Source organism: Mirounga leonina, unplaced genomic scaffold, assembly GCF_011800145.1.
Source record: "Mirounga leonina isolate KUSES-001 unplaced genomic scaffold, KU_Mleo_1.0 Mir_114, whole genome shotgun sequence".
NCBI lineage: Eukaryota > Metazoa > Chordata > Mammalia > Carnivora > Phocidae > Mirounga > Mirounga leonina.
The window spans coordinates 5,954,744-5,978,277 of NW_023270265.1; the positions used below are offsets into that span (position 1 = coordinate 5,954,744).

Here is a 23,534-nt window from a genome sequence, read left to right on the forward strand (position 1 = left end):
AGGAGATTGAGGCTCACGACTTGCTTAAGGTCACATGGGTAATAAGTGGTAGAAATTGGGGAAGATGAACTCTATAGAACACATAGTCCAGTGTCTTGTTCATCACCAGCACACACTGGAAGTCTCTGGAATGAGGCAGTCCTTGGGATTTCTTAAATGTCTGTTGAGTTGAACTGATGTGTAGAAATTGAAGGGAAATTAGGTTTTGGTTAAATATGAGCAAATGCTTTCAGGAAAAACAGACTTCTGCAGCAAGTTGTTTTAACCCCCCCCCCTTTTTTTTTGAGGTCTGTATCTTTCTGTCATTTATCTATGTTTTATTGATGTGAATTTATAACTGATCATTGTTCCCTCTTCCTTTTGGCCACAAGGAAGTCTAATGTCAAATTTGTGGCTCTATAAAATGGGATGGTTTGCCTTTCTGCATGCTAATCTTAGCCCTTGCTTTGTTTCTTCCTGCCTTTCTGTCCCTTTGCTGTTCATTTTCTCGTTCAGCATTTGATATATTCATTCAAGCTGCCTCAAATTTGGATATAGTTAACTAATCTATAACTAATTGGGCACAGACTAAGAAATGCTAAGTCAGATGTGCAGAACAATGTAATATGCTGCCTTGTGAGGTCATGAGCTCACTGCCATCAGAGGTGTGTAAGAAAAGACTGAAGCATCGTTTGGCTCAAAGATCCCTTTGGTTCTGAGATTTTCTGATTATAAGAGTTGGGAATAGGTCATCCTTTCACTGCATCTGCAGCCATCCCCCCAACAAGCTGCACCCCGGTGCCCAGAGTAAAATCCTCATCCTCTTGCCGGCCTGAGGTCCTTTGGCTACACAGCCTAATGAGACTCTGGGGGCTGGGGATGCAGGCTGCCTGGCACTGGGGCAACACTGCAAATGACATTAATAGCATGTGACTAGCAGTGGATTGATTGAGTAAGCAGATGTTAAGGTTTTGGCTGATAATGATTCATTACTATTTGGGAAAAACCTGATAGGGATGCTCTCACTCTAAGAATTAATTAGTTTATGCTTCATCAGTCGTATTGAGCAGAGTGTAAATGGCCCTTCTGAGTACAGAGCTCTCCAGTTAGGGGAATTAGCATTCCTTCCACCCAGCAAGACATGGGAACAGTGAGCTTCCTTCCATGGAAGAACAGGCAGAGGGGGAGGGGAGGAACAAGGAGACGGAAAAGCGTGCATACCTGATGTTTGCCTTTCCAGCTTCCATCCCTCTTCCTCCGCAGCTTATCATTTGGAGATGTTCCCCTTTGCCACTCTCAGTCTATGCTAGGGCGGGGCTGCTCCCTAGCCCAAGTTGGGAGGGAGACCATGTGACCAAAGCTGGGCCAATCAGTGTACTGCATCTCCTGGGCCACAGTGATTGGCTCACGGATGTACCTGTGTGACCCAATGAGAATACCCTGAGACTCAGTGAGACATTAGCTGGGAACCTAGGGAAGCCCATTCTCTCCCTGTTCCCGAAGGGGTGTGAGGTAGGAGCTGCAGCAGCCATTTTGTGATTCCAGCCTGCAAGCCATTGAATCGTTCCCAGCGTTTGAGCCTCCCCAGCTGGGACTACGGGGAGCAGAGACAGCTGTCCCCACTGAAACCTATCTAAATTATAGATTCATGAGCAAAAAGAAGACCATTGTTGTTTTAAGCTACTAAGTTAGGGGCGATTTGTTACATATCAATTGACCAGAACAGCGTATTTTCCATATTTTGGACTGTAGACCAATCTTTCCTTATTGCAAACCTCATCATCTTACCTTTTTGTGTAAAAATTCCTCAGAAGCCTGCTGGTTAAGGACCAGACACCTTTGTGTGGTATTCAAGGCCTTTCTGGTGCTACCTCTGAGATCTCATCTCCCTGCCCTTCCTCTCAGGACTCCTGTCCTTCTGTCACACGGAACTGCTTGTGGTTCCCTAAATAGCTCATGCTCTCTCAGGCAGACGCATGCTGTTTCCTCTGCCCGGAGTGCCTGTCTGTCCCTACCAGATGACATCTCTGTGGAGGATTCCCTCCCTTCTCTTTTCTCTTTTTCGAACTCCTGTTAGTCAAATGTTGGAGCCCACAGATTAATTACCGTATTTTCTAATTCAACTATTTTTGTACCTGTTCTTTGATTTGCGATATGGAGAATTTCCCTTACTTTATCTTCCAACTCTTCTTTTTTATTTTATTTTATTTTATTTTTTTTTAAAGATTTTATTTATTTATTTGAGACCGAGAGAATGAGAGAGACAGAAGCACATGAGAGGGGGGAGGGTCAGAGGGAGAAGCAGGCTCCCCGCCGAGCAGGGAGCCCTTTGCGGGACTCGATCCAGGGACTCCAGGATCATGACCCGAGCCGAAGGCAGTCGCCTAACCAACTGAGCCACCCAGGTGCCCCCCAACTCTTCTTTTTTAAAGTGATTTTTTAAAAAAAGATTTTATTTATTTGACAGAGAGAGAGAGAGCACAAGCAGGGGGAGCGGCAGGCAGAGGGAAGAGGGAGAAGCAGACTCCCTGTGGAGCAGGGAACCCAATGCGGGGCTCAATCCCAGGACCCCAGGATCATGACCTGAGCCGAAGGCAAGATGCTTAAGGACTGAGCCACCCAGGGACTCCTGCACCAATCCTTTTTATGAACTTCTACCATGTGAAGTTTCTAAACAAATGGAAACATGACCATTGCTAAATTAAGTACAAAGGGTCATTCTTGGCAGCACAAGCCTCCCCAGTGTGAATCCACCACCCTCCCCTAGCCTTTCTTACTGTTGCCTCAGACTCCTCCCCCTCTTGCCCTATCCAAGCCACACCCTTATAGGCTGGTCCCCCAGTCCTGCTTCTCCATGGCTGATTGGAACAGCTCCTGGACATAGGCCCCAGGCCCATCATTGATAATTATATTATAGCACATGGCACTCTCAGGCACCTGGGGAGTCCTTCTCTGACTCTTTTGTTGCTGTCTTGCTGAGCTTTAAATCCTTTTAACAAAATATACTTTTCTCTTGTTTGTATCTTGGCTCCCATCAAACTCATAAACCCCTGGGAGGCAGGGACTGTGGCTTAGTCATCTTTGTTCCCTCCAGAAGACTGGTGAAGCACTTTACACTGCTAAGCTGGATGGAACAACCTGGAGATGGGTAGACCTTGTTGAGGTTTCAGCTCCCCCAGTTGATGGCTGTGTGTCCTTGGGTAACTAAATTAACTTCTCTGGGCCATCACTTCCTTTTGTGCATTTTGTGACTCAAATAGGATATGCCAAACCCTGCACAAACCTAAGGCCTGGTGAAAGTAAGTTTTCACTGAGGACATGTTGCTGATGAGGTAAGCTGCTCATTAGTCTGATGATAAGAATTTCCTGCAGGATGGATGGATTATGAGAGCCGAAACCCCAGGGACCTACCAGAGAGGCTTTGGCAGTTGCAGGTATTGTGGAATTGGCAGGATGGTCACATGTGGAGGTGGTAGGCAGGTGACCAACGTGACAGGAATTTTGAGTGTAGCTTTTTTGGGAGGATGATGGTGAATGACCAGGATGGAGTAGTTATGAGGGGAGCAAATTTGGGAGCCAGATGAAGCATTAAAATCTGGAAAATGTGAAGTTTGAAGGGTGGAGGCTCCCATACAGATGTCCTACCAGGCAGTTGGAAGTGTGCAACTCCTGGCCGAGAGCAAATCTGGGCTTTCTCCTGTGTTGAGCTGATTGTTGGTAGCCTAGGAGAGGACGAGATGCCTGAGGGAATGTGGGGACAGATCAGAGAGCTGAGAACAGAATCTCTGGGGAAAAGAGACAGGTTTGGGAGGTTTAGGCTAGAGTAGCACCTGAGAGAGGAGAGTGCTTTGAGTTACAGCAGAGACCAGGAGGACACCATGTCTAGGAGCCCATGAGGTGGAAATTAACAATGAGTGCTGATTGCCGATTGGGAATTTGATGATATTAAGAGGCTTCATGAGTGTTTTTAGGTGTGTTAATGGTATTGCAAAATGATCTCATGTTTGGTATTTGCTTTAAAACAAACTGGTGGGCTGTCTTAAAAGAGACACAATTTAGATTGAAAGATACAGGTAGGTTGAAAGTAAAGGATGGAAAAAGATACACCATGCAAACAGTAACTAAAAGACAGCTGGGTTAGCTATACTATTATCATACAAAAGAGACTTTAAGATGGAAAGTATAGGGGACAAAGAAGGACATTTAATAATGATAGAAGGGTAGGAAGGCATAACAATTATAAAAATATATGCCCCTAACAATATAACCTCAAATACATGAAGCAAAAAGGTGACTGAAATGAAGGGAGAAATACACCATTCAAAAGTAACAGTTGGAGACTCCAATACACCACTTTCAATAACAGATAGAATGAGGCAGAGATCGATAAGGAACTATCTACAGAACACTCCATCTAACAAAAGCAAAATACATGTTCTTCTCAAGTGCACATGAAACATTCTCCAGCTTAGAATATTTGCTAGACCATGAAACAATCTCAGTAAGCTTAATAGAATAGAAAAATAGAGAAAGTCAATGAAACAAAAAGTTGGTTCTTTGAAAAGGTCAACAAAATTGACAAACTTTTAGCTAGACCAAGCAAAAAGGGGAAGAATCAGGTGCGTATAGTGAAAAATGAAAAAGGGATGTCACTACTGATCTTACAGAAATAAATAGATTATAGGAGAATAAGATCATGATGGATTTTTCAGAAATAAACCAGATTGTAACTGTGTTATGAACAGCTGTACATCAACAAATTTGATAACCTAGATGAAACAGACAAATTCCTAGAAACACACAAACTACCAAAACTGACTCAAGAGAAATAGAAAATCTGAACAGATCTATAACAAGTAAAAAGATTGAATTAGTAATTAAACTTCCCACAGAGAAAATAATAGTCCCAGATGGCATTACTCATGAATTCTACCAAATATTTAAAGAATAATTAATACCTATCACAATCTCTTTCAAATAGCAGGAGAGGAGGGAACACTCCTGACACATTTTATAAAGTCAGATATCATAATATGTGGATACAAAAACCAGGCAAAGACATCACATCAAAATAAAACTACATACCAGTATCCCTTATAAATATAGATGTAAAAATCTTCAACAGAATTCTAGTAAATTAAATCCAGCCACACATAAAAAGGATCATATACATGATCAAGTGGGATTTATCCCAGGAATGCAAGGTTGGTTAAATATCTGAAAATCATCCAGTGTATTTTATCAATAGAATGAAAAGATAAAAACCACATGATCAGCTCAGTAGACACAAAAAAGGCACTTGACAAAACCCAACACACTTTTATAAATTAAAATCACTCAACAAACTAGGAATAGGAGATGTAGTGGGTGAGGGGCACTTGGGTGATGCAGTTGGTTGGGTGTCCAACTCTTGGTTTTAGCTCAGGTTATGGTCTTGGGGCCCTGAGATTGAGCCCTGCACTGGGCTCTGTGCTGGGCATGGAATCTGCTTGGGATTCTCTCTCCCTGTCCCTCTGCCCTTCCCACTTGTGCTGTCTCTCTCAAATCAATCAATCAATCAATCAATCTTTTAAAAAAAAAAAGATGGCAGGGGGTTGAAGATCGCCCTCCCCAATATGTCCATATTCCAGAACTTGTGAATATTACCTTATATGGAAAAAGTTCTTTTGTAGGTGTAATTAAGTTAAGAATCTAGAGATGAGATCACCCTGGATTATCCAAGTGGCCCCCAAATCCAATGTCCTGCTAAGAGACAGAAAAGACACAGAGACACAGGGAAGAAGGCCATGTGAAGATGGAGGCAGAAATTGGAGTGGTGCAACCATAAGCCACTGAGTGCGTGTGGTCATCAAAAGTGGGATGAGGCAAGAAAGGCTCTCTTGCCTTTAGCAAGATTGCAGGATATAAGATGAAAATACAAAAATCAGTTGAATTTCTATACACTAGCAGTGGACAATCTGAAAATGAAATTAAGAAAGCAATTCCATTTATAATAGAATCAAAATGAACATAATATTTAGGAATAAATTTGACCAAAGAAATGTAAGGCTTGTACAACTAAAACTTCAAGATGTTGTAGGAAGAAATTAAATAAGAGCCAAATAAATGGACAGACTTCCCATGTTCAAGGTTGTTAGAATTGTTAAAATGGCAGTACGTCCCAAATTGACCCACAACTTCCACATAATCCCTGTCAAAATCCCAGCTGGCTTCCCCTCTCCACCAATTGACAAATTGATTTTAAAATTCATGTGCAAATGCCAGGAACCTAGCATAGACAAAAAAGATCTTGAAAAAGAAGGACAAAGTTAGAGGACTCACAGTTCCTGGTTTTAAAATGTACTATAGACTTACAGTAATCTAGACTGTGTAGTACTAGCATAGACATATAGATCAATGGAATAGAATTGAGAGTCCAGAAATAAACCCTCACATTTACAGTCAATTGATTTTTGACAAAGGTGCCAAAATAATTCGACCGGGGGAAGAATATTCTTTTCAACAAATGGTTCTGGGAAACGGAATATCCATGTGCAGAAGAGTGAAGTTAGACCCCTACCTGATAACATTTACAAAAGTTAAGAGTTAAAACTATACATTCTTAGAAGAAAACAGAATTAAATATTTGTGACACTAGGTTAGGCAATAGATATTAGGATGCTAAAATACAAGCAACAGATATATTGGCCATAATAAAAAATATAACAATTTCGTGTTTCCAAGGGCATCAATAAGTAAATGAAAGGAACCCACAGAATGGGAGGAAATATTTACAAAACTATATCTGATAAAGGACTTGTGTCCAGGATAGAGAAAGAACTATTATAACTCAGTAATAAAAAGATAAATAACCCAGTTTAAAAATGGGCAAAAGATATGCATAGACATTTCTCCAAAGAAGATATACAAATGTCCAGCAAGCACATGAAAAGATGCTCAACATCATTCATTCTTAAGGAGAAGCAAATGAAAACCGTGAGACACCACTTCACACCCACTAGAATGACTGTAATAAAAAAGACAATAACAAGTGTCTCAAGGATCTGGAGAAATAGGAACCTTCATGTGTTGCTGGTGGGATTGTAAAATGGCACCCAGCTGTTTTGGAAAACAGTTGTACACTTTCTCAAAAAATATTACACATGGAGTTACCATGTGACCAAGAAATTCTACTCTTAGGCATATATCCAAGAGTACATCCTCTTGAAAGTTCATAGTGGCAGAATTATTTGTAATAACCAAAAGATGGAAGCATTCCAAATGTCCATCATTGAACAGAAGTAGTATATCCATACAAAGGCATGTTATTCGGCAGTTGAAAGGAATGAAGTATGGATGCATGCTACCACATGGATGAATCTTGAAAACATTATGCTAAATGGAAGAAGTCTTTTACTAAAGATCACAAATTGTATGATGTCATTTATGTTAAATATGCAGATAGACAAATCCATAGAGACAGAAAGTAGATTAGTGGTTGTCAAGGGCTAGGTGGAGGGGAGAATGGGGAACGACTGATAATAGGTAAAGGGTTTCTTTTGGGGCAGTGATGAAAATGTTTTAAAATTAGACAGTGGTGGGGCAGCTGGCTGGCTGAATTGGTAGAGCATGTGACTCTTCATCTCAAGGTCATGAGTTCAAGCCCCACGTTGGGTGTAGAGCTTACTTAAAAAAATAAAATAAAATTACATTAAAAATATAATTGGATAGTGGTGATATTATAGAACTATGTGAATATACTAAAACCCACTGATTGTACACTTTGAAAGATTGAATGTTATGGTAGGTCAATAAAGCTGTTAGACATTTGAAATTATTTAAAACTAAATAAAATTAATAGTGTAGTTACTCAGTCACACGAACCACATTGTAAGGGCTCGTAGCCATATGTGGCTAATGGCTATCATACTGTACAGTATGGGTCATCGCAGAAAGTTCTGTTGGACAGCCCTGCAATTGCCGGATGGCAGCTACAGAGCCCGGCGGGCACTGCACACCCTCCTAGACAGCTTCCAGTGAGGACTGTAAGTGATGTATCAGTGCACTGGTTACTTCTTGGGATGAAGCTGATGAAAATCTGTGTCTGTATTGCCCCCTTATAGGATGCAGTACTTGGCTTGGTTGAAAATATGCATGTGAGCATGATAAAAGAGATGAAACAAATATACCAAAGCATCAGGTGTGATTATTTTGAGTAAGGGGAATATGGGCCATCATCTTGCTTCTGGCTATTTGTAGTGGATGATTCAGCTAGAGTTCTTGTCTCTCCTCCTACCCCCTTCGTGGTCCAGGTGACATTGTTTGAATTCCTAGAAATCGCCATGCCTCTGAAGCTATGGCACTCTGTTTGGATTTCCTCATCCCATGAACCAGTTAAGATGACTTGAGCTGGGTTTGTATAAGTCAATAATGGTGAACACTGGGGGCTGGGATCAGGGGCTTCGTTATACTAGAGTCACTACTCAAAAAAAAAAAAAATCCCATTGACACAGTGAATGGTGGTCAGCAGTATTATCTGATGCAGATGTTCAGAAATATGCCAGTTAACTTGGCAATGTCTGGGATGGGGGCGCTTTTTAGGAAAAGGTTGTGGAGAAAACCCAGAAAGTGAGGGGTGTTAGGAGTGAGGAAGGTGGAGGCATTAGTACAGATGTCTTTTCTCGAAGATTTTGGGGGCTTAGGAAATAATAGTAATTGAAAGGAGTTTTGATTAAGTAAATTGTCTATAGTCTCTCTATATATTTGAAATATTTTTTCACTTAAAAGTAATATAAGTTGGGGCGCCTGGGTGGCTCAGTCGGTTGGGCGACTGCCTTCGGCTCAGGTCATGATCCTGGAGTCCCGGGATCGAGTCCCGCATTGGGCTCCCTGCTCGGTGGGGTGTCTGCTTCTCCCTCTGGCCCTCCCCCGTCTCATGCTCTCTCTCTCTCATTCTCTCTCTCTCAAATAAATAAATAAAATCTTAAAAAAAAAAGTAATATAAGTTGAAAATTGGAAAAATAAAGAAGAGTAGATGACAAAAACAAACCATTACCCATTGTTCTGCTGAGAAAGGACACCATTATTAGTGTTTTTGTGGGTTTTCTGTCAGTCTTTATTCTTTACCTGTTTATCTCTACATATTAGAGTCTACTTCATGCACAACTTTGTTGTCTGCTTTTGACACTGCATATTATTTCCTTGTGTTGATAGCATCATATAATTAGAGTATCTCATTGTATCTATCTCATTCTATCTCATTGTATAGTAAGTCATTTTTCCATTTGGGATAATTAAGCTGAGGGAATGAGATCCCACGGAAGGGGACAGTATATGGACAAGGATCCCCATCCAGGTTAGCGCTGGAAGGGAGGAGTAAGGCCAGGCCTCACTTGAGGAGTTGTGTGGGAGGACAAGTGAAGGATGACTGAAGACAAATTTTGAGTTTGAGAAGGTTGCTGTTGAAGAAAATCATGTCAAAGGGCCTCTGTAAAGTAAGAGAGAAAATTTAGAACAGCTGAGGTGGGGAATTTGGTTGGGAGTTGACAAGAACTGGGTTGAAAGGGTTTTCGGAGGAGCAATGAGGAAATTCAGCTGAGCCTGGGATTACTTGAGGCCAACTTTTCCTGAATTAATCAGCCACTGAACTCCCTCCTGATTAAGGATAAGATTGGGTGCGGTGTTTGGGCTGAGTCTGCTCCACTGGTTAGAATCCTTAATGATGGAGGTGGATGGCTTTGTGGTTAAGAAGGTGGGCTCAGGGGCAACCACCTGGATCTGAATCCTGGGTCTGCCATTTACTGGTTGTGTGGACTTTGGCAAATTACTTAACTTCTTTGTGTCTTGATTTCTTCACCTGTAGTATACACAGTGATATTAATATCTATTTCTTAATATTTGTTAGGATTAAGTGAGAAAATCTATGTTAAGCATTTACATCAGTGTATGGAACATAATAAGTATTAAATAAATATTAGCTATTATTATGATTGAGTTGGTTGCAGGTAACAGAAACTCAGTATAACTAGATTAGGGAAAAGGATGGATTTATTGACTCTTCTAAGTGAAAAGTATAAGAAACCAGGTGTTGCTGGATCCATTTTATTCTCTGGAATATCTTGAGACTTCACTTTCTTCTGTGTAGGTTTACTTTTCACGCAGGCTATCTGGAAGATGACCACCAGCTTCTCTGTGTTTACATCCTATTAGCTGGGCGATGCCCGCAGAAGACAGAGCACCTTTTTCCTGAAAGCTCCAGCAGAGGGCTTTGGAGCTGGTTCTTACTGGCCTGACTGGTGTTCCCAGCCCATCAGTGATCTGACTACTGTGGCCAGGGGAATTCAGTGCTGTCCTTGGCCAGGCCTGAGTCACACTTAACCTTTAGAGCTGAATCACATGGTCTGAGGGTAGGATGGTACCAAAAGATAATGAGGTGTTTTTATTAGAGGAAGGATAAAGGATACCGGGCAAGCAGAAAATCATTTCCACTATACCAGCAGAATGGACAAAGTGGAGAAGGACTGTGGAGAAGGCAGGCAAACAGAAAGAGAATTTGTGCCAGGTGGTGAGGCTACTAAGTGAGTGAGAGAGTGTCATGGAGGGTGGTAGAACAGTTTCCCAAAGTGTGTTCCACTGATTGCCAATTCAAGCAAATGTTAACAGGGGTTTTTGTGACAAGGGTTCCATGGAGGAGGAAGTCTGGGAAATGCCAGTATCTATACTACGAGATTTTTCTCACTTTTAACACACTTTTATACCTGGTGATTCTCAGGACAGAGGTATAGGACCTGCGATTCCCAAATAGATGGGACTGTGGTGCCCTTATTCAGTGGAACATTTTGTGGGATTAGTATCTGTGGACCATATTTTGGGAAACATGGTAGAAGAGGATGGTGATGAGGTTGGGGAGTGGCAGAAGAGACTTCCGGAGTGTTCGCAGGGGGACAGTGGTCTCCAGGTAGCTGTGGGCACTGAGGAATGGACCCCTTCTCCTCAAGCAGGGAGTCAGAGGTGTAAGGGGAGGTGAGGAGGGTGGGGATGTTGAGGAGTACAGGAACTGGCAAAGCGGTCTATTGAGCAGAATGGCGGGGCTTGGATGGGGGGCAGCCCAGAGTTGGGGGGAGGACAAGATCTCAGGTGGGGAGACCCCCCCGACCCCGTCTCTTAGGATGCTTGGAGCTCTTTTAGCCAGCTTGTTTAGATCTAGCATTTTAATCAGAACCTGGTCAGTGAGCTGAATTTGGGAAAATTGGTTTCTCAAGAAATGGATAAGTCATTTAACTGACTGTGGGTAAAGCTGAATCCGGAGGACTTTGAGGCCAGGAGAGCCTGAGGAGTTGACGGCACAATGTTTGCGAAATTACCAACAGAGCTCAGCCATAGAAAGGACTGACTCCTCCCATCACGCAGCAGGGATTCTGGACGCACAGACTTCCTCCACTTTTCCCTCCTCTCCCTCTGCCTTCTGATTTTTGTTCGTTCTGTTCAGATGTTGGCATTGTCATGGCCTATACTAGTTAAGTTCTCTTGTAACCCCAGTTTGTCACATTTCCTAGATTTTGCTCTGTAGTTAACTGCATTCAGTTTTTGTTTTTTTTTTTTTTTCTGCCAAGTCTTGTAGAGCATAGCCCTTGTACTCACAAGTTCTTCTTTTTACCTCTTTTGGATTCATTTATGGGTTGGCTAGATTTTATCACTAGGAAGGGTTTGATGGGTACTACCTTTCTGAGAACTTCTCTGTTGTCTTTATACACGATGACACCTCGGCTGGGTTAATAAGAATTTGGAGTCACATTCTGCTTGCCCCCACCCCCTTGAATTCTGTAAGGGGTGGTTTTCCATCTCTTGACATTGATTGTTACAAAGAGGAGCATGGAGGCAGCCAGACTGTGTCCCCGGGTAGCTGACCCGATTACTCTGCCCACTGGGATCTTGACTTCTAATTGAATTAATCTGGGAGGACAAACTACTCTTTCATCTGCAATTTCGGGTCTGTCTTTATTTTAGAAGATTGTCTTCTCTTATGTCTTTGACTACTTTTCTGTTTTCTGACTAGTTCTGTTGCTATTGTTCTTAAAGAGATGGGGTATGCTCTGGGGCTTGGTTCCCGAGGGTCTCATTGTATTCTTTGGGTAGATTTCCTCTGGGCACCAGGAGCCATGGGCTTGAAGCTGCTCCTGCCACCCCAGCTCATACTTGCCAGAAGGGTCAGGTGTAAAATGGCAGAGTGCTCTGTGCATTGATACATGGGCTCAGAGCCAAGCTGGCCACCCCATCACCTCATTGCCATGTTTGATGGGGTACCTAATAATTGGTACCGTTTGTTGAATACTCCTGTATGTGCCTTTTTCAGGGATTTTTGTTGTAAAAAGAAGGAGAGAAGTGGGGTGGTCTCTGGAGGGAAACATAGGGTTAGGGAAGGCTATGTTTTTTCTTTGAAGAGCTTGTTTATATGCTGACAGGGGTGATCTCATACAGAGGAGGAGCATGATTCTGTGGGAGAGAGAGGAAAGAAAGCTAAAGCCGTTTCGTCAACTAGGCAAATGGATTTAAAGCATAACTAGGAAGATAGGCTATAATTAGACATTTTGCTGAAATCTGGATATCCTGTACTTACAAGACCCTCCGGGCCCCACCCCCTAGGAGGGCAGCAGTGGGTCTGGGGGAAGGCCTGAGGCTTTGCCAGCGAGAGACTAGATCCCCCAGGGCCCTGTGCTTCAGCAGAGGGGCCCAGGACAGACTGGGTAACCTCTCTGAGACTCGGTTTCCGTCTCTTGTAAAATGCCAATGATCCTGTGCTTGCTTTGACCGCATATTTACTCAAATTGGAACGATACAGAGAAGATTAGCATGACCCCTGCACAAGGATGACATGCAGATTTTTGAAGCATTCCATATTTTAAAAAAATTAAATAAAATGCCAGTGATCCCAAGTATTAAACAAGATGATGCAAGCAGAACATTCTGCAAGGAAAATAAAAGTGATTTCAGTTCCATCATTGAGAGATAACCATGTTTAACATTTTGATATATTTGTGTACCAGTCTTTTTTCTACTTATGTAAATATATACTTGAAAATAGTATTCTTTATATACTGTTATGTTACATGCATTTAGCACTTAAATACATTAAGGACAATGTTCCGTGTCATTAAATGTTTTTCTATAACACCATTTGAAAAAAAAAAATGAATGTAGGTCATTCCAGCAGAAGGACTCATCAGACTCTGTTTTAAACAGTTCCTGATTGTAGACAGCGTGTCAGTGGCTCCTTACTATTTTCTATTCTAGATGTGGCCTGTCCCCTTTAACAATTATTTGCTGCCCCCGTCGAAGACACGAGGGCAAGCTTATCAAACAGGAGGAAGCTGTGAAGTTGAGAGAGAGATGTTGAATGATGGAGTCGAGATGCAGGGGAGACCCTGACTGGCAGGAAGAATGGGCTGAAACAAGCAGGAGAAACTGATGAGGGCAAACTCTACTGTCTGAACAATGGTAACAGCTCACAAATCTAGACCACACATGTGGACATTAGGGGAGAGCTAATGAATATCAGGTGACAAAAAGACAATGGGGTTGATATGATGTGGTTGCTCCTCAAGCTCGTGCAAAACAACCCAATAACCTCAGGATGTGTCAGTTTGAGTACAGCATCCAGACCATGGGTCAGTGGAATGTTGATAAGCTGGAGCTCAGACAAACAGAAGGTGTTCAGGCTGGTGAATGATCTAGACCACGGCTGTTCAATAGAAACATAACGTAAGCTCACTCACTCTACTACCTACCATCTACCAACATTTAAAAATTTCTAGTAGCCAATAAGAGATTTTAGGCCACCCAGTGTCTTCCAAACATGTTCATTTCAGTGTTAATCAATATAAATAAATTATTAATGAGATATTGCAAACTTTTTCCCCTTAAGTGCTGAGTCTTTGAAATCCGGTGTATATTTCACACTTCCAGCCCATCTCAATTCATATGCTAAATTTTCAGTGGTTAAAATAAAATAGAGTCCTACCAAAACAATAAATTGTGTTTAATGGGAAACTATGTAATACCTCAATTTTAATTAAGTTTAATTAAATTTAATTATAATGCTTTAGTTTTTTTAAATTTACATTTCAAATAATTACAATTAAATGAATAAAAACTGAGCTCCTCACTTGCACTAGCATTGCCTCCAATACTCGGTAGCCACATGTGGCCAGCAGACAGCGCAGGTCCGTGCCCTGCGCTTACTGCTCCAAGTGTGGTCTCTGTATCAGCAGCATCCGCACTCCCCGGGGAATTGGTTAGAGATACAAGTCTCAGGCCCCATCCAGACCTCCTGAGCTGAGGTTTTTGCATTTAAGCAAGTTCTCTGGATGATTTCTGTGCTCATTACTATGGTTTGAGAAGCAGTGGTTAGATGTTGGGCCATGATTTGGGGAATGTCTGAAGCAATTGGGTATTATTTTGCATGGAAAAGAAGCCTCTAGGAAGCTGTATAATGACCTTCCCATGTTTAAAGCCCTGTGTGTGGAAGGTGAGGGAGATGTAGTCCCAAGTAGAAGAGCGTGGACTACAGGTGGAGGTGGGGCTGGGGTGGGAAAAAGGAAGCCAAACTTTTTATTTTATTTATTTATTTATTTTTAAAGATTTTATTTATTTGACAGAGAGAGACACAGCGAGATAGGGAACACAAGCAGGGGGAGTGGGAGAGGGAGAAGCAGGCTTCCCGTGGAGCAGGGAGCCCGATGCGGGGCTCGATCCCAGGACCCTGGGATCATGACCTGAGCCGAAGGCAGACGCTAATGACTGAGCCACCCAGGTGCCCCAGAAACCAAACTTTTTAAAGCTTCCATAGTTAACTATTTCACTGAATCCTTGTTTTTTTTTTTTTTTAAATTTATTTATTTGAGAGAGAGTAGGGGATGGAGGGGCAGAGGGAGAGAATCTCAAGAGGACTCCACACTGAGCATGGAGCCCAATGTGGGGCTCAATCTCATGACCCTGAGATCATGACCTGAACTGAAAGCAAGGGTTGGATGCTTAGCCAACTGAGCCATCCAGGTGCCCCTCTCACTGAATCCCTGTAACAACAGAACTGGACCGGGAGGTAAATCAGATGGATCTCAGTCTGTTAAGTCACTCCTCCCCTAATCACTGTGCATCCTGGAGGAAGAATTATTTGGCCACTCTGAGCCTCAGCTTACTGTCTGTATGATAGGGAAGATAAAAACCCCCATCCAGGGCTCATGTGAAGACCATGGAGGCAAGGGCCATATTTGCTGTATTCACTATACCATCTCTGGGCTTGGCACAGACCTGGCACAGACTCAGCCCGCAATAACGATTTCTTTGTACATTGGGCAAAGCTCTGACTTGTGAACGATGACCATGACTACTACTAGCAGGCTTGTGGTTTGAGGTGACAGGTTGTGTTTTTCAGTAGACACAAATGAACCCAGCCCCTGCTCTCCTTCATCTAACTGAAAGCCCGTTTTTTATTTACAGTCTCAATTGATCTGGATTGATCTATCCTCAAACCTTTTCATCAGGAGAGTGAAAACAGAAAAGCAAGGAGGGGGGTTCTGAGTTCCTCCACCTTCCCTTGCTCAGTGGACAGTGATGGGCCTCTGGCCACTTTTCTACGACTGGGGCAAAATACCTCCAGACATGGTACCGAGTCACTCCAAAGAGGGAGGGTAACCTAGCCCATCAAAGCATTTCTCTGCAAAAGACCTCATCACAGATTCACTAAGCCACATCTGTGCTTCTGTCAAGTAAACAAAGAATACCTACTGCTCTCAGGCAGGCACTAACATTAGCCGAGTGAGGGCTCTTTGGGGACCCGGGAAAGGAAGTTCGCATTTGAAAATGAACCACTGTACGTGGATTTATAGCTCTGCTTTTCCGATGGAGAGGGGGAAATATTTTTCTCTGGGAGATTAGAATTTACTAGTGGATTCAAGTGTAACTTTGGAGAGGGGCAGAGGTATTAGATGTGGCAGTATCACAGTATTGTTTTATTGGCAATTAGATTTCAAACTGGCACAAATGTATGAAAATAAGTCTCAATTATGGGCCTGTGAAGTTTCTCCACCATCTGTCAACAGTTTGCTCCTTATGCCGCAACATGTGTACCTTTGGAGGGGAAATGATTTAATAGCCCAAGTGAAGAGGTACAGCTCACCAAATTATACTGGAGTTTATAGCCAATGCCTGCATTTGTGATTTCTGATGCAGAGAAAGCAAATTTAAACTTGCATGCATGCGTGTGCGTGCGTGTGCACACACACACACACACCTCTTTCAGGTTGCAGCAGAGTTAGGGGCAGTGGTGTGCTGGTAAATGCACAACAACTGGTTCTCTGGGGAGATTACAGCCCTGATGTGCAGTGCCTGCCTCTTCCTTTGGTGTAAACACCCCCACAGTGGCTGATCTCATACGGCCAACATGATGTCCCTGAATGTGGAGTTTGGAAGAGATGCGTACTGTCGTCTCATGAGCCAGTGGGAGCTGGCTTCAGTAAGGGCATTGCTGGTTTGCCTGTCCAGAATCTGCTTTCCCTTCTGGTAAGCGTGGCCTGATTTTTTCCTGAAGGTATCCACCCCCTACCATCTTCTCGGCCCGTGTGGTTTGGGTAGGGTGATTTCCTCACCAGCTCCAGGGGTGGTATGTGACCCAGGCCTGGACCAATCAGTGTGTCCCATCTCCCTGGACATTGATTGGCTCAGGGATGGGCTTGTGCACCAATCTGGCTCTGGGAGTCAGGCCAGGACTTTGTTTGAATTGGTGATCTTAGAGCTAAGGAGGTGTAGCCTGGATCGACTGGTGTCTGGGCATGGGGACAAACACAGGAAAACAACAGAGAGAGAGAAAGAATGAGAGAGAGAGAGAGAGAGCATGGGCCCCAATAATATTGTTTGCTCCTGGATCCATCCCCGCTTCAAGCTTCATGCCTGGACTTTCTGTTTATAAGAATCCACAAATTTCCATGTTTCTTTATCAAGTGCATCACTTCTGACAGAAGGAGTCTTAACTGATGAATTTGTTCCTGGGAGCTATACTTGAAAATCTTGGGGGCCTTTGGGACCTGCTGCTTGTGTAGAGTGTGAACCCCAGGAAGCCATGACCTTGTTTATCTTGGCCATCATTGCTTTCACAGAACCCAGCACCATGCCTGGCATGTGGGAGATGCTCAGTAAATTTTTGTTGAATATCTTGTGTCAGACAGGTTTTGCTGTATTATGATGCAGTAACAAACAGCCCCCCAATTCATTGGCTTATAACAATGGTTTATTTCTCTCTCATAATTTTTGTCACTTAGGATGGCTACAGCTCTGCTCCATGGATCTTCATCCAAGGATCCAGAGTGGTGGAACAGCCTCCAGGAAGGACGTGATAATCTCATGGCAGAGGGGAAAAAGAACAAAGGCAGCACCTTGTGGAGGCTCTTAAAGTTTCTGCTTAGATAAGGTACTCCTCATTTCTTGTCATGTTCTGTTGGTCCATGCAAGTCAGATGGCAGGGAGGTATACTCCATCCACAGCAAGACACTGCATGCCACAGGCAGGGGTAGAGATTTATTATCAATCCTCTTACAGGTTGGGGAGTGAATACATGGGGTACAATAATACTGGCAACCACATGAAGAGAGGCTGTGGGAACACAGTTAGACATTGTCTGGTGAAATTGAACATTTGAATATCCACTGACCCAGCCATGCCCCTCCCAGGTGTAGACCCCAGAGAGCCTCTTGCATATGAACATTGCATATGAACATTACACGTATGCAGACATGTGCAGAAATGTTTATAGCAGCATATTTAGTACAGCACAAAGCCCTCAACAACTGAGACAACATCAACGTTTGTAGACAGGCAAAGGGACATAGACATCAGGATACACTTTTACACAGAGGTATAACATGCAGCCGTTCAAATGGACAAACCTCAGCTCTTTGGAACAACATGAATGCACCTTAGAAACATAATATTAAGCAAAATATGCAAGTCTGTAGAACACTATGTGTAGTATAACTCCAATTGTAGAATTCATTTATATGTGCAAACTGTGCAAAGAATCATAAAGGAATGATAAACACAAAAATTCAAGATGTGGCTATTCTGTGGATGGGATAGGTGGATACAAGTTACTGGTGATGTTCTAGCTCTTAGTTGGATGGGGAGTTGTGGGGTCATTTTAATATACATTTTAACTTATTTGTTGTATTTATCCTTTTTATTCTCTATCAAATATGCTCAAAATATAATTAGAATGCAGAAATGACAACTAGGAAAGGAAATAATTTAAAAATAGACAAAAGTGATTATGGAAAAGAGTTGTCTTAGGAAAACAGGATTCCTGGAGGCAAATTTGGCAAAATACATTTTGGGGCCGAGTTCAGGGGCCTGGAAGAGAAGGCACAGGTAGTGAGCAGGGGCACTTCAGATCACTAGGCACCCCCATGCCCGGGGAGGACCTGAGTCCTCATTGGCCCCAATATCATGCTCATTAGGCCACTTCAGGGACTGAGATACCTGGAGGGATCCTGCATATGGGCATGAACATTCCAAGTCTACAAAGAGAAGGCTACCACTGTGGATGAATGCATTGGCTGTTGGGTTTGTTCAACTGGTGTTCTGATTTAATGGTCTGTCACTGAGAATTTGGTCCTCTGTGGGTATATGGAGAAGGTCCCATTTTGGTCTGGTCAAGTTGAAGAGGCCATATCTCGATGGCTGGTGAAGTTGGCCTCCACTCTTGACCACCCCCAAACTGGCTGCATCCTGCTGCAAGATTCCCTGATTCTGCTTTCTAGTCTTAGGCCAGGAGAAAAGACCTTCAGACTGGAGATTCTGGATCTCTATCGAAATCCAAGAGTACCTGCCTCTAGGTGTCTCTCCACCTTCCTGGGCAGACAAGTCATGGTACTGAGGGAGGTGTGCCTTGTCATGGGGATTCCAGGGGATTTGAGTCTATTCCCTCAGAGAGAGGGAGAGAGAACCGGGGCTGTGGAGAAACTGGAGATGAGTCAGAGCAGAAATCAGAGCACAGGTGAGACCCTACTCAACCTCTGAGGGAGGGGAAGCCTGCCCACACTGGCCCTCCCTGAACTTCCCTGACCACCTAGGGGCCACGTGAAAAATCTGCTCTCTGAACTCTACTTGGGGGCATGATTGAGATCTCTACACATTCAGGCTTTAAGGTAGCTCAATTTTGTTTGCAAGTAACAGAAACTGAGAAAAAAAAAATGGGATTTTTGTCCAATACATTTAAACAGGAGTAGATTCAGCTTTACGTGAAACTTGGTCCTGAATTAAAAAAAAAAAAACAGTCATGGAGCCCTCTCTCTGTTGCTGTTGACTTCTTGGCTCTGCTTCCTAGTGTTGGCTTTATTCTGGCAGTGGTGGTGGTGCTTCCCGCAGGCCCCAGCATTCTCCCAGAAGCTCCCGGGGCTCTACTAAGATCCATGGAAAGAAAGAGCTTCTTTGTCCCTGGTCTCAGAAACTCTGAGATTGATTCTGCTGGGGCTGGCTTGGTCACATGCCTCTTCTTCAGTCAGTCAAAAAGGCTGGGGAATGGGATGCAGTGATTGGGGTAGCCAAGTCACATGATCCCCTTGGGGTGGGGGATGGAGTCAGCCTCCCAGAACCTTGTGGGTCTTTCAATGGAAATCCAAGGCCATGAGGAAGTGGAAGGAGGATTGGATATGAAGGGTAATGGTCACTTCTTATATACTGATGCTTTAGTGAATGTTAGTCATTTGGAGAAGCTCTTTATACCTCAAAGATAATAATGGTTCATATGCTATATTGGTGGTTGTTTGCCTTTTAAATTTATGTTAATTTTTAAAACTTTCAAATACTTTAATTTGTAACCATGGACTTTTTAAAAATTGAAGTATAGCTGACACACAACATTCCATTAATTTCTGGTGTGCAATATAGTGATTTGACAACTCTATACATTTTGCTATGCTCACCAAAAGTATAGACATCTGTCGCCATACAGTGTTATTGTAATACCATTGACTATATTCTGTATGCTGTACCTTTCATCCCTGTGATTTATTCATTCCATAACTGGAAGCCTGTACCTCCCACTCCCCTTCACCCATCTTGCCCATCCCCCTACACACCTCCCCTCTATCAATCATCTGTTTGTTCTCTGTATTTATGGATCTGTTTCTGCTTTTTTGTGTTTGTTCATTTGTCTTATTTTTTATGTTCAACATATAAGTGAAATCATATGGTATTTGCCTTTCTCTGTCTGACTTGTTTCACTTCGCATAATACCCTCTAGGTCCATCCATGTTGATGCAAACGGCAAGGTCCCATTCTTTTTTTTATGGCTATATAATATTCCATTACATATAAGTATACAATATATATATTCCATTATATATAAATATAAATATATATACGACACATCTTCTTTATAACCATGGACTTTTTTAAAAAAGATTTTTATTTATTTATTTGTCAAAGAGAGAGAGAGAGAGAGAGCACAAGCAGGGGGAGCAACAGGCAGAGGGAGAAGCAGGCTCCCCGCTGAGCAGGGAGCCCAATGTGGGGCTCGATCCCAGGACCCTGGGATCATGACCTGAGCCAAAGGCAGACGCTTAACCCACTGAGCCACCTAGGCGTCCCCTTTACTTTCTTTAAATATTTTTATTTATTTGGACGTTTTTAAGCATACACAAAAGCAGAGCAGATAGCATAATTTAAACCCACCACCCCCGTACCCACCACCCAGCTTCAACCATTGTCATATATTGATTTTTGACTTCCAGAAGTTTCGAATTTGTACATAGTTGAATCTTGATGTTTTCCATTGTAGTTCATCCTAATGTTTACGTTTGTACTTAGAGAGATGCCAGATATTCAACTACATTCTCTTCTAGTGTTTTTTTTTAAAGATCTAATGCTGTGAGATGAGGCTCTAACAGGATTTTTTCCCAGATAGCCAATTTTTTCAACTCCGTGTATTGAACAGCCCATCCTGTTCTCACTGGTTCGTGAAGTGTCCTTGACTTGATATTAGGTTCTTGCATTTGCCAGCATGTTTCTGGTTGCATATTCTGTTGTGTTGACCTGTGTGTTGTTGCACCAATACCCACGTTGAACTTTGTACATGTATGAATAAGTTTTTGTATCCAGTGTACCTAGCCATCCCGGTGTTCCTTTTTTTCAATATTTTCATTCCCAACTCTATCTATTCATTCTTCCAGATGAAACTTAGAATCATTTTTACAAGTTCTAAAGAAAACTCCCTTAGGATTTTGGTTAGAATCAGTTAAAGCCATGCACTAAATTGGAAAAATGAACATTTTCTCAATAGGCCTTCTTCAAATGTAGAAAGACGATGTGTTTGTTTGTTCAGCTCTTGGAGACCTCTCCGAAAGTGCCATGTTATCTCCTGTGAGGGTCACTCCTGGATGGATTATGTATTTTGCTGTGTTTATGGATGGGAGTTTCAAAACTTCCCTTTTGATCTTCGTTAGTCATTCTCAAAGACTTCTGATTTCCGTCAAGTTTGAGTCACTCAGGGGTTTAGACCACTCTTTCTATCAGAACCCACCACCCAGTCTGCGAGAGTTTCTATTTGCTCTAAAAATCGAGTCCCCTGAGCTCATATGTTTGGTGCAAAGAGCATTAGATTTGGCATCAGGACACGCCTGAGTTGCAGGCCCTGCCCTTTATTGGCGGCGTGTCCTTGGGCAAATTATTTTGCTTCTCCGAATCTCATTTGCCTTATTTGCATGTGGGCATGGATCATTTTATTCATTTTTCACCTAGTTCCTTATATTGTGTTTCTTCCTAACTTGTCTTTCTTCTCTAGGAGCCTCTAAACTCCTTGGGAACAGGGCTGTCCCGCCTCCATGGTTACACGTGGGGAACAATGAGATAACCCTGAGAGTTCGGTACCAGCAACAGAGTCCAGCCAGTGTTCCCTCAAAATAGAATATATTTTGAAATTATCTGGAGTCCCACTTGGACCGTGGTTCTTTAATAAAACTTTGAAATATGGATAATAGTTAATAAGATTGAAATAGCCAAGGTTTCTTGAGTTCTTTGGGTGTTCCAGCACCAGATGATGATATTCCAGGTATGACCTTATCAGACCCCTCTGTACCCTTCAAAGAAGGTACGACAGTAAGATCACATAGCTAGGACGTGGTGCAGCTGGAACGCAAGCCAACTTGGTGCTCTGAACCCGCATTTTCTTCTATCTTCCCTACAATATCAAGTCGTGTCTTCACAGTGCCTCAGGCCTACGAGGTAGTCAGAAATACTGGTCTTGTCCGCTTCTTCCCTCTTGTCTAGTTCCTGCTTTTAGTAAAGTAGTGAAATCAGAGGTCCATTGACCAGTGTTGGTTGCCTTCTCTTTCTCCCTCCATTTTAAGCATTTCCAGAATAGGACTGTAATCAACTACTTCTCACTATGGTGTTAAATGCTTACCCATCAAGTCTGTGACACCCCTTGTTCTCCTGATGAGAGTGGCAGGCCACCCTGGCTGTGAAGGACCTCTGAGTGGAGGGGAGGGGAGTACAGAGTATGAAGGGGGCACAGAGAATGGCGGTGGAGGATTCACAGCCTGGCAGGATGTCAGTGGAGAAAACTCTGGAGGTGGAACCAGACACATCTGCTGCTTGAGAACTATGTGACTTGGGGCACATTGCTAAGCTCTCTATGGCTCTGCTTTCTCATCACAAAAGTGGGGACTGGACACCTCTGACACATCAGAGGGATGGCAGCCCTGGATGGTGGGAGCCCATTCTAGATTGTGCATCCTTAGGCATGTGTAGGAGGATGTCTTTGTCGTTATTGTACTAAAGAAAATAAGAGGAGAAGAAAACAACAAGCAGGGAGAGGGTGATGCTCAATCCCTCAGGCTGACTTCTGGGTGGTGCAAGTACCAGTGCGCTGTTGGTCCTGCAGGGGAAAGGGGTCAGAAGGAGGTTGACCAGATGGCCCCAGATGGTTTCTGGGTCATACAGATTTCAGGGGTTACTTTCAGTTTTTTTTAAAATTTTGGACTCAACATTTTCCAGGAAAATACTGTGGTAGAATAAAACCAGTAATAGTAACAATAGCTAACATTTATGCACTCTGACTAGGGGCTAGGTAGTGTGTGATTTGGATGGATTATCTGATTTAATCCATAGAACAACATATAAAATAGGCATTATTGTTTCTCCCATTTTAGAGATGGAGAAAGTAATTTCTGCTTAAGTTCTCTGAAGTTATGGAGCTGGGATGGGATTTATGCCAGAGAGGCTGTAGAACTTAAAAATCCCAACTCAGTACCCAGGTCCCACCTCAGATCAATTGAATTAGGGTCCCAGGGTCAGTGTTGGTGGACAGTGCCCGAGTGATTCTGCTATGTGGCCAGGCTTGGGAACACTAACCAGGTGTCCCCCTGGGGGACAGCAGATGGTGCCAAGGTGGTAAAGGCAGGGGAGGGTAAATGTGGGTTCATGTTGGGGATAGGGGGGAATGATGGCAGCTGTTCTCACTCCTGCAGATTTACTGCTGTAACCCCCCCCCCCCCCCCCCCCCCCCCCCCCCCCCCCCCCCCCCCCCC

General features: G+C 43.1%; 1 non-coding gene across 1 annotated transcript; it reads left to right on the top strand.

Annotated features, from left to right (window-relative positions):
* The first annotated feature begins 12,752 nt into the window (after positions 1-12,752).
* LOC117998874 lies at positions 12,753-12,859 on the top strand. The gene has a single exon (XR_004676114.1). It is a non-coding gene; the product is annotated as a U6 spliceosomal RNA (small nuclear RNA).
* Positions 12,860-23,534: the final 10,675 nt, after the last annotated feature.